This window comes from Myotis nattereri (genome assembly GCF_964212035.1).
Source record: "Myotis nattereri genome assembly, chromosome: 1".
Classification (NCBI taxonomy): Eukaryota; Metazoa; Chordata; class Mammalia; order Chiroptera; family Vespertilionidae; genus Myotis; species Myotis nattereri.
In genome coordinates, this window is record NC_138075.1 from 150,173,062 (window position 1) to 150,185,876 (window position 12,815).

Consider the following 12,815-nt stretch of genomic DNA (forward strand, 5'->3'; position numbering starts at 1 on the left):
TCAGAGAAACACAAATACTATATGATTTCACTGATATGTGGAATCTAAAGAGCAAAATAAATGAACAAACATATAAAAACAGACTCACATATACAGAGAACAGACACTAATACAAAATAATATGGAATATAAACTGCAATTGAAAAATAAAAAATTGAAAAATAAAAGATTCTCTCTAAAGACAAAATCCTTAATATTAAAAAAGATATAGTAGATGCTAATATTTTTTATATCAAATTACACACACACGCACACAAATCTTGCTTTCTAAAATAATAACTCAGTCTTGAAAAGGCGTGCAGTTAATTGAAAGGACTTTTGGATTCTGGCGGGGAGGGGTGGTTGGAGAAGGGGCAAAAAGAGCAAACTGCAGAAGACGTGTACAATAGGTCATTCTGGGTAAGTTTCTATAGTTGGTACTTCTTTCTGTGAGACCGAGGAGCTGCAGACATTCCTCCAGAGAACACTCCGAAGCTTCTGTGCACAAAATCACTTGTGAGGTTAAACAAACCCTGAACTGCCAGGAACAAAACAGCTGGATGACCTGGCACCTCATGTCTGTGTGATGAAATTTTGATGAATCCACACAATTAAAGAATAAAAACTACAACAGCACAGTCAAACTTACAACTTATGGAAACATGCTTTCTAAACATTTTTGCTCAACTTTGATCAAGTGGCAATTAATAATACACTCTATTCAAAAGGCAAAATATAAAGCATAACATGTACAATCATAACGTATGCAATCCTACACCCACTGATTCGCACTTAGAGAAGGCAGGAACTGGAAACGAAAACCTCAGCTTTATGGTTGAGTTTAATGGATCACTGCTGGATGCTCAAAAACACAGGCCTTTACAGGTAATTTCTAATTTCTACGAAGTAACAATGCATTGGAACTGTATCCCAGAGGGGAGTTGAGCTCATACAAACAGAATTGGGGGGGGGGGGACTTTCATTTTAAAATAAGAAAAAATGAGTAATCGAAGCCTAAATCAACATGAAAAGAAAAAAAAAATTATTGAAAACGTGGTCATGTTGTAAACTAGCTTGCAGAGCAAAGCAGTTCAGATAGGCCAAGAGACCAGGGTGCAAAAGCACAAACGAGAGTGAACTTATCCTTAATTCGGCACGCAAAGCACGTATCATTCAATAGGTCTTCTCAGCTCCTGCATACCAAGCACTGCTCTAGGGACTTGGCTAAGCACAATACAAACCCTAAAACCCTGTCCTCAGGGCACTTAAATTCGAATTACCGCCTTAATAATTTTTATATCATCAATAAACCATGTGTTACCATCTCTCTGACAAGCTCAGCTACTGTGATTTAAGATCTGGGCACACAGCATGAAAATATTATGAAGCAAATGCACGATTATGAACCTGCAGGAATTTTCATCTTGATCACTAGCTAAAACGAGGTATGTACCAGTATGAACTACACAAAACTACTATGAGTTCTCAAAGTGAAAAATATTGTCAACTGAACAAAAATGAGGCATTGAAGGTTTATATCTGAAAAAGAGAGGTCTCAAGCCAATACTCTAAGCTTCAACTTTAAGAAAATAGAGGGGGGAAAAAGTAAAATAAATCCATACCAAGTGAAAGGGGGGGGGGGGGAAGCAAAGAAAATGAAAACAGGAAAAAACCAGCCAAATCAACAAACTACACAGAAATAAATATAAAATTAACTCCTAGATCTAATAACTGACTCTAGGTAGGTTACAACATACAAAGTCAAATCACATTAACATATTCTAGCAATGAATATTTGGAACTAAAATTTTAAAAGCAATATCATTTAAAGTAGTTATATGAAAAAATAAATAATTGAGCATAAATCTAACAAGACATGCAAACGTGTTGGATCATGTAGGACCTGCATGCTGAAAAACCACAAAATGCTGATGAAAAAAATCAAAGATCCATACAAATTAACAGATGTAATTTACATGGAATGAAAAACAACATCAGATGTCAAGTCTCTGCAAATTATAGATCCAACGCAACTCCAATTAAAATCATAGCAGAATTTTTTGTAGAAATAAGCTAATTCTAAAAGTTACGTGAAAAGTCAAAGGAACTAGAATAGCTACAGAAACCTGATAAGGAATAAAGTTGGGGCACTGCCCCGTACACCAGAAGACTGCAGTTGCCATTTCCAGTCAGGACACGTACCTACGTTGTGGGTTCAGTCGGGGTGTGGGGTATGTGCGGGAGGCAACAGATTGATATTTATCTCTTATGTCAATGTCAATATCTCTCACTCCCTTTATCCCTCCTTCCCTCCCCCGTCTTCTCTCTCTCTCTAAAAAAAAAAAGAAGAAGAAGAAAGAAATCAATAACAATAAAAACATAAAGTTGGAGGAATCAAGTGACTTTATTTATTTATTTAATCCTCACCCAAGGGTATGTTTTTCATTGATTTTAGAGAGAGGTGAATGGGAGGAGGGGAGAGAGGGAGAGAGAAAAAGAGAGACAGAGAGAGAAACCACTGAGAGAGAGAAACATCGATCTGTTGCCTCCTAGAGGTGCCCCAACCGGGACTGAACTCAAAACCTAGGTATGTGCCCTGACTGAATCGAACAAACCACCTTTTGGTGTAAGGGACAATGCTCCAACCGACCGAGTCACCCTATCAGGCAGGGCACACTGACTGACTAAGATTTACCACTAAGTTACAATAATAATCAAAACAACGTGGTACTGGTGAAGGTACAGATGAACAGAGTCCAGAAATAGACCTATATAAATAGGGCTAATTGTTTTTCACAAAGGTACAAAATGAATTCAATAGAGGAAGGACAGTCTTTTCAATACGGCGCTGGAATAACTGGACGTCTCTTTGGGGGGAAAAAAGAACCTCAACATAAAACCATACAACTTTTAGAAGAAAATAAAACACGGGGTAAAATCCTCAAGACTTGAGTTAGATAAAGAATTCTTAGACACGGCACTACACGCATAAGGCATTAAAATCATAATAAAATGGACGTATTAAAATTTAAAAATCTGTTCTGAAAAAGGCACTCTTAAAAAACTAAGCTAATCACTGGAAAAAATATTTTCAAACCCTTATTTAACAAAGGACAGACAGCATCCCGATTACTAGTAAAAGATTGGCCAAGACCTGAACAGACCCTGCAACACGTGGATAAACAGCTTGCAAAGAAGCGTAATAAAATTCACAGAACCAACACCAAAAAGAAAGTCAATTTTACTAGGTGTTAATTTTAAAAATAAAATCAAACTACTCTCATGGAGAAACAGAAGTAGCATCCAGGGGTGACATCCCATCACCAGCACTTACTGCAGGAAGGAGTTAGTAAAAGATTCAGAGGAGAACACCCTGAAAACTCCGTGACCTGAATTATGGATAATGAGAGTGAGCTTTTTCTTCCCTGGCACTGTGTGTTCTTTCATGCTGCAACTAAATAATTTAGTACACCTTCCCTTTTTTAGGAGAGAGCTTATATAAGGGTTGAGTAACAGACTGTGACAGCTAACCTGGCTCTTTTCACCTTTATGGTAAAAGTACCAAATAAATCAAAATTACGATCGTATCACAGCTTATATTTGCATTGTCCCCCTTTTTATTTTTATTTTTTTATTTTTTTTGCATTCTTAACACTCAGAGCCACTTTTACACAGTAAGTTCTCACTTAATGTCGTTGACAGGTTCTTGGAAACTGCGACCTTAAGAGAATCGACATATAAGGAACCCCAGGGAGAAGTGATATAATTCTGTGTTTATCCTGGAGAAACCAAGTGAAGCTCCCACGGCATATTTCTGGTCACAGAAACGTCACTCAACTTCTGAAGACCCAAAACACTTCTAATATGAAACACTGAAATGAATGTGAGCTATATATTCATTTAAGAACAAGTAAGATAACGGTTTTCCACCCCACTTATCCCAGTGCAGGGTGAGGGAGGCTGGAGCCTCTCCTGGCAGCTCGGGGCACAAGGAGGGACCCACCCTCACAGGACACCCTGCAAGGCAGGACCACTCACACCCACACTCAGATGGGGACACTGTGGACATGACGTTCGCCTCATGTGCGCATCTTTGGGACGTGAGAGGAAATCGGGGTCCCCAGAGAAACCCCCGCAGGCATGGGGAGAACTAGCACACACCACTCAGCCCTGCTGAGAATCAATTATTTCTTCCCTCATCAACATTATAACAAAACGTTGAACGAAATGACATTACTCAAGGACCTACTGTGCATTCTTTAGTGAGCTCTGTGAATGACGGGTGCTAGGTTTCATTCGCTCATCCATCCATCATGTAATGAGTGATGTGAGAGGCCCTGAGGATTAACTCGGCCCTTTCTGCCTCAGGAGAGGGGTCCGGTGGGACAGGCACCAGGGCCTCCCTGAACCTGTGCTGATCCTGGAGAAAGAAGAGACTGCGGAACAGAGGACCGTGAAGTAGTTAAGAGTGTTTTAAGGAGCGATTCCCATTAGGAACTTTTAAAAGAAATGACTAATAGTTGGCACCTCGTAAATAAGGTGTTAGCGACACACCATCAGTTCCTCCGTCCCTTCTGAGGAATACAGCGCCACACACACAGGAGCCGTCTCAGGACCCAGAGAGGAACAGGACCTGAGCATCTGGGGTGCGGCAGCTCTGTCCCATGGGGGTGATCAGGGCCCTGCTCCTGCCCCTCCCTCCAGGCCCTCCCCCTGACCGCTCTGCAGCACCTCCCAGCCCAGAATACACGTGTCACGCTTCCCCGTGTGTGCTGGGCACCGTGACAGCAGTAAGTGTGCCTCATATACTCCCTCTCGTGACACCCGGCCCACCGCAGACCTAGGTCTGTCCTTCCTGCCCGCCACACACACAGCTGTGGGAACCACTTTAAAGAGTAACAAGGGCTGAGGGGCACTTCTTTCAAGGAAAAGCGAAGATGCTGAGAAAATCCCAGAGGTCTGAAGTAGCACCTGTGACAGTGAGTGTGTCGGCGCGAGGAAATCAGGAACGCCGGTGAGAAACCTCGAAAAGGGGCCGTGGCAGCGCAGCACCACCGTTCTTGGGGTGAGCACAGCTGGATTATTACTCTTTTTAAAAAAAAAATATTTTATTGAGTTTTTACAGAGAGGAAGGGAGAAGGATAGAGAGTCAGAAACATCGATGAGAGAGAAACATCGATCAGCCGCCTCCTGCACACTCTCTACTGGGGATGTGCCCACAACCAAAGTACATGCCCCTGACCGGAATCGAACCTGGGACCCTTCAGTCCGCAGGCCGACGCTCAATCCACTGAGCCAAACCGGTCAGAGCTGGATTATTACTCTTATTCCTAGAGCTAACACTGCACACATTTCAGTGCACCCCACACACGCCACCTCAGGAAGATACATTTGCATAAAGTCATGAAAGGGCTCACTAGGACACAGGCTGAAGCTCAAAGAAATCACAGCAGAAACTGCCCTACTGCCCTCACTTTCAGATACAATGGAGTCTTGTAAAGTTTGCTACTAAAATTAAAAGGCGTTTAAAAGCCATGGGGGGGGGGGGGCGCGGAGGGAGCGTGTGTGTCTGTCTGTGCATGAGTGTGTCTACGCATGTTTGTGTGTCTCTACAGTGCTCATGTATGTGCATGTGTGTCTATGCCTGCCTGTGTGTGTGTGTGTGTGTGCGCGCACAATTACATTAAAAAACCGTTCTAAAAAGTGATTCTCTTTGGATTGTGTATATTTACTAACCTCTTGGCATCTTACAGGAAAAGACACTAATGGAAAACAGTAACCATTTTTAAATCTGCTAATAAAGCATCTATTACAAACTCAGTCTCATGGGAAAACCAGCTGACACTTCCCCAGCTTGGTCTCAGTGCCCGGGAGCCAGTAACTCCATGAGAAAAGGGAGAAGACAGTGACAATCTTAACTCTCGCTCTAAAAGCATTAAAATACCTCATTAACCCAGCCCACGATGACTGCCCTATAAACCAGAGAACGGGGAAATGGTGCTTCAGGACATGAGAAAGAAGAGTTCTCCTGGCGAGGGGCGAGGGGCCGGGGGGGTCGTCCCCACACCCACCACCTGTCCTTAGTCACTGAGGCCCCTGGAGGCATCTGCAGGGGCTCAGCTCACCAAGCCGCTGGCGGAACTCATAAGCTACAGGCATCACTCTAAAAGCACCTCCGCAGGCATGATATGAAAAAGGAAATGCAAAACAAGTTCAAGAAGAACATGGTGACATTACACGCTGGACGGCTGGTCATGAAATGCACTCACGAGTTCGGTGGCGCTCAGCACAAGGACCTCGCATCACGTCTCCAGTGTCAAACTTCCATTAGAGCCATTTGTGCTTCTGAGGGGAAAGCAAGGTGCCATGCAATCAACGGGTGATGAGAACTTGTAAGTGGCGAGACCCAGAAAAAAGAAAACAAATGGAGGAGAGAAAAGTGCCCATAGAAAAGAACTGTCTGTGAAAATATTTAAAATGTCTAAAAAATAAATAAGCAATAAAGAGGCAAAAGACAAGAAAGCGAGAAGATACCAGAGATGCAGAAACAGAACAGCAACGCTGGACAAGGAAGGGTGGTTGTGAATCTCAGGTGTCCGCTTGCTGCCGGTTTTAGAAAAACCTTGTCATGGGGTTCTTGGTCCTTCTCCGGAGAAGTGGACAGTGAGGCACTAAAGAAAAAACAGGAGGGAAATACAGCTTCCCACTCCGGAAAGGCGCCTGGTGTGCGGGGAAACAGACCCAGAGGGTCAGGGCCCGCTGAGGGCACAAACGCAGACTCCTCGGAAAGTGAGCGAATCTCAGCTCCTTTTGCAACCCTCACAGTCGCCACAGGGATGGGGACAGAGCCATGAAGTGCCCTCACCTTCTGTTTTGTGGACCATTTACAGAGCCTCAAATTTGCCTGGTGACCGACCCAACACCAACCTGATTGATTGCGCTTCTTCCCGCACAGCTTCAGGTGTGGCTGTGAGACAAGTGAGCATCGTGGGACGGGGGTAATGTCTTCATCCCGGCTCCATCCTGGCCCTCTGGTGCTGGCTGAATGCAGAGACCCCAGGAAGGTAGAGGACAAAACCACAGGCCACCAGCACCTGCTCCTCACACACGCCTAAGGCCACTGCTGTCTTGGCGGTCCACAGGAATTTGAGTTAGCCCATTAAAATCTTGGGATTTGTCCCAGCAGCTGGAGTTATAGAATTCTATCCAAAAGCAACTGTCTTTAAATCTCAATCATCTGAGATTATTTTATTTTTTATTTGCTTATTTTTTAATCCTCACCTGAGGATATTTTTCCCATTGATTTTTTTTAAAAGAGAGAAAAGAAGAGAGGGAGGGATGGGAGATAGAAACATTACTGTGATAGAGACACATCGATTGGTTGCCTCCCGCACGCTCCCTGACCAGGACTGGGAATCGAATCCAGCAGGGACTCTTTGATGTGCAGGCTGACGCTCTGACCATGGAACCCCACTGGCCAGGACTGAGATTATTTTAGATTTCCTGGGACTTCAGATCAAAACACACCTGACTGAGTGCCGTATAGCCACAAGCCAGAACCCTACCCTCCACCACGCTCCTTCCCTGACAGATTCTATACGCAGAGAGCGCCGACTCAAATGTGCCGTTTTCCTTGACCCTCACAACAATCCCAATGATAATTGTCAGTATTCTTACTTCACAGGACAGAGAGGAAGGTACTGTAATGAGTGTGGGACGGAGGGTAAGATCCTGCTGGTCGACCCCAAACTCAGCCTCGAGGAAGGAAAGCTTTCCCTGACGTGCCTGGTGACACTCGGCTTTGTTTTAATCATTTGCAAAGGAAAGGCACCCAAAGTCAGGGAAATACATTAACTTTAAAAAGCGTTGTTGTGTTACCAAGTTTTTAACACACCGCAGGCTACGTCAGTGATGAAGTCACCACCACACATGCATCACGCTTTAAATGCACCAACACATACATCTTCCCAGCAGCTCTGGGTGCAAGGTGCCACTACTGTCCTCACTTTATAGACAAGAAACTAAGGCCCAGAGAGGTGGGGGGCAGGACTCATTCACCAGCGAGTTCCCACAACAAACACTAGATAAATGCTGAATGAACGAACGGCTGCTGGACGTGGGCAACAATTAACCTCATTTGTTGAGCATGTTGGTGGCAATCATTACAGCCGCACGGACTGGGAGGCAGGCACCCCACACCTGCTCCCACCAACCCAACAATCCCCTGCCCGGTCAGAGTTGCTGCCCCAACTCATGGGACACTGAGGCTCACAGTGCAGATCTGGTCATGATCAAGGGCCAGTGAGGGTCTCCGTCCACAGCTCAGCTCCCTGCAGGTGCAGGGAGACCCGACTTGGCGATTTATGCATCTGCTCCGCGCTACACTCAACATGTAGTGGTCCCTAAAACAGCAGGGGTGTCACACTGAAATAAACCATCTTGGTAAAACACCAACAGTACGTTCCTTCTCTATCCGCTCTCCAGATGAAAGCTATCCTCACGGTGCCTGCAGCCCCACTACGTGCAAAGCCCCACCCCCACCCAGGCCTCAATGAGCATCCTTCACTTCCCAACATCCCCAAGAAAGAGCACTTGGAAGGTCCTACTGAATTCACACCCACCATTTCCTTTACTGATTCTCAAGCCTTTCTCCGAGATCGACAGTGCAGTGTGAGAAGGAAGGGCAGCGGGAACTGGAACTGAGCCCGCACACAGGGCTGGCCCTGCTCAGTGACTATGATCTGCTCCCTGTCCCTTCTCCTCGCCCACAGGCTGATCACCAAACTCCCTCCCCAGGTCGGGGGACCTCTCCAGCACCCACTGTGCTGATTCCCAGTCCCCCGTGACTTCCCCGCGGCAGCCAGGCCTGCGCCTAGAGCACTGCCCCCGTGGGCGTTCGTACAGCTGGATGACACACGCATACGTTCTGCCACTCCATCCATCAGGAAAACTGTGATCCCTAAGCAGGGTTTTCATGAGTCCCGAATTCCTGTTTACCGAAGAAACAAACTTCCTCCTGCTGGCCCTACACACGCCGCCTGTGTGAACGGACACGCGTCCAACGTGCTCTTCCTCGGCAGTCCTTGGCGGCCCGCCGCCCCACAACCACACACGCAGACCAAGTGTGTGGGACGCTGGCCCCGGGAAGGGGTGGCGAAGATTAGGCTCCTATGCACCATGCGTTCACCACACCAGCTGCACTGAAACAAGCTGGGTCACACTGAGGAATAGGACCGATCCCTGTTTTTCAAAAAGTGACAGTTGGGGAGATTATGAGTTTAATGTTATTTTTTAAATGTAATGGTAGGCAGTGGTTCTCAACCTTCCTAATGCCACGACCCTTTAATACAGTTCCTCGTGTTGTGGTGACCCCCAATTTCATTGTTACAAATTGAACATAATTAAAGCATAGTGATTAATCACAAAAACAATATGTAATTATATATGTGTTTTCCGATGGTCTTAGGTGACCCCTGTGAAAGGGTCATTCGACCCCCAAAGGGGTCGCGACCCACAGGTTGAGAACCGCTGTATTAGTGTCCAAGTAAAGATAAAGGCTTACAGGAGTGAGACAAGACAGGGTTACTGGGGATTATCATAGCAGCACAGGGCCCTTTCCTGGGACAACAAGATTCTTTGGGAAACAGATAATGAAAGATTTTATTATTTTACTCTGAGCTTAATGTTAACTCATATTCCAAAAGCCACATGACATACAAAAGTGCCATCAACTTGTTATCACTGTTGATAATGTAACTCTAGTGTCTACTCATCTTTGACAGCTGTCCTCATGCTCAAACACAGGTAAGGCTCATAAAACAGTGACATGAAAGGCCATTCTAATGTTTTTTATTTTTTGTTTTTTAGTTTTTTAATTTATTGGGGTTACATTGGTCAACATGAACATATAGGTTTCAGATGTGAGTTTCTACGTTACAAGATCTGTATATGGCACCATGTGCCCACCACCCAAAGTCAAATCTTCTCCTGCCACCTCATATTAGGATCCCCTTCTCCCCCCCATCCCCTTCTCTCTGGCAACCACCACACCACTGTGTCCACGAGTTTCAGTTTTATATCACATATTATGAGTGAAATGATATGGTTCTTAGCTTTTTCTGACTTATTTCACTTAGCATAATGTTCTCAAGGTCCACCCATGTTGCTGCGATGGCGCTATTTCATCCTTTCTTATGGCTGAGTAGTATTCCATCATGTATATGTACCACACCTTCTTTATTCAGTCTTCCATCGCAGAATACTTTGGTTGTTTCCATGTCTTGGCCACAGTGAATAATGCTGCATAGGACATAGGAGTACATAAATCTTTTTCGTGTCATGTGGGTGGAGAGCCTTGAGAAAGCAAGAGTTATACCTTCACTCAGAGAAGGAATTACGCTTCGAATGATTTCGAAGTTTTCTGGTATATACCCAGGACAGGGATTGCTGGGTTGTTTGGTAGCTCTATTCTCAATTTTTTGAGGAATTTCCAGGCTACATGGCTCTACCAGTCTACATTCCCACCAGCAGTGAACGAGGGTTCCCTTTTTTCCACAACCTCAACACTTGTTATTGCTTGGCTTGTTGGTAAGGGCCACTCTAACAGGTGTGAGGTGGTATCTCATTGTAGTTCTGATTTGCATTTCCCTAATAGCCAGTGAGGTTGAACATCTTTTCATATACCTATTGGCTATCTGTATGTCTTGGGAGAGGTGTATTTTCAGGTCCTCTGCCCACTTTTTTATTGGGTTTTTTGGTGTTGAGTTTTATGAGTTCTTTACATATCTTGGAAATTAAACCTTTGTCAGAGCTACTGTTTGCAAATATCACCTCCCATTTGCTTGGCTACCTCTTTGTTTTGTTGTTAGTGTCTTTCACTGTGCAGAGGCGTTTTAGTTTGAGATAGTCCCATTCACTTATTTTGCGAAGGCCATTTTTAAAGAATGGAGATGCACTCATCTATTTATAGCCCCTATAGCTGTGCCCTTTCTTGAATGTCGCATCATTGTAATCACACAGCAGGTGGCCTTTTCAGACTGGCTTCCTTCATTTAGCAGCACGCACTGACCCACCAGCCCGCTTCTGTGTGGTTATGACGCTCACTCTGCCTCACTGAGCAGCCTCCTGTTCTCGGCAGGGTGCCTCCTTCATTCACTCACTCCCGGAGCATCCTCGGCTGGTGTTTGCTGTTCGTGAATACAGCTGTGTCTGCTGTTCACGAATACAGCTGCTGTAAACATCCGTGGCAGTTAGCATGTGGACAACAGTTTGCAGGTCAGCTGGGGAGACACCTCGGGGCTCACGGGCTGGATCTTACAATAAAACTGCTCTCAACATTATAAGAAGGCGGAGCTAAGTGGAGAAATCGGCAAGCACGACTACCGCTGATCAAGGCCAACGTCAATACTCAGGAGCCATGGCTCCAGCCACACCCTTGACATGATGTCCCCAACAGGGCTTCACCCATGACCTTCCTCCCACACCCTCTCGACAACCCTGTCGAGGCGCGAGAGAAACTTCAGACAAACCCCAATTGTGGAATGTTCTAGAACACACTGACCAGTTATCCTCAAAACTGTCAAAGTCACCAAAAAGAAAAGTCTGCAGGAGCTATGGAGACATGACCCCTAAATGCCACGTGGAATTCTGGGTGGGTTCCTGGGACAAAAAAAAAAAAGGTCATGAGAGGGAAATGAGGCTCAGAAACAGTACGGTCCTGACTTAATAATAACGCATCTGTTTGCGTTTATCGTTTGTGACAAATGTGCCAGGGTGATGTGAGATGTTAGCAAGAGCAACGGGTGGGGCCTGTGGAACTCTGTGCTATTGTCACAGCTTTTCTAACCTGTTGTAAAATCAAAGGTTTTAATATGGAAATGCATTCCTTTGAAAAGTATTCCCATGAATTCTTTATGCTTTTGAACTAGAGACTGACCCTAGATTTAGCTGTAAAGGTAACAAACAGCAAGAAACGCACAATTTGCAGAGTCTGGTCTGTGAGGCCCAGAAACAGGGACCTTTGCAAACCACAAGCCTGGAGGTGTTACATACGAGCTACTGGACAGTCCAGGGACACCCAGGCCCATGCTGCTGGGCACAGGGAAGGGAAGGTCAGGGCTAAGATCCAGCCTCCTGCTGCTACCCTGACCACACAGTGTCCTCCTGCCTCTCTGAGCACGATCGATCGATTGATCAATTGAGTGAAACAATTCTTACTAGTAAGTGGCTTGTGGGCCTCTGTCATGTGCAGGGCTGCCGGCAGACTCCAGACTGCCTGGCCCAACACGCGTTGTCCCAACTAAGGCCTCCCTCCGCCTCCTCCTGCCTGGCACCCGTCCCCGGGCGGTTGAAGCAGCACCACCATTTACTACCTTCCTCTCGGGCTCCTGCTCCATTGTCCTGACATGACGATGGCCCCACAGAAGTGGCCTCCTGGGTTTAGGCTCCAGAACAGACCCCACTGTCCACATGCCCCCCACCCGAAGTCTGACAAGGTCGTGGCTCAGAGAGAACCACTCGGCCCTACAGGCTCCAGCGACGACCAGACTCATTGGAAAACACTCTCCCAGAGCTTGTTTCATCTTTACTGGATGGAGGAGGTAGAGCGATAGGCTGATGATGAACCAGGAGAGATCATCACCTTAGACTCCCTGGGGAGAAGCATAATTCCTTCTCTGAGTGAAAGTATAAGCCCCAAAACAGTAAAACACAGACAACTTACTACTGTGGGGGGTGGGGGTGAAGTCAGATTAACCTTTGAGCGGCCATTAGCATGCTATCACAGTCCATCAAGCTTATTAGTAATCAGTGATTTCAGACAAGGGGACAGGAGAGCA

At 45.6% G+C, this 12,815-nt stretch overlaps 1 protein-coding gene across 2 annotated transcripts in view; it reads right to left on the reverse strand.

Moving 5' to 3' along the window:
* DIP2C (disco interacting protein 2 homolog C) overlaps positions 1–12,815 on the reverse strand; it is a 377,981-nt gene that overhangs the window by 196,738 nt on the left and 168,428 nt on the right. The gene's annotated exons all lie outside the window — the stretch shown is intronic.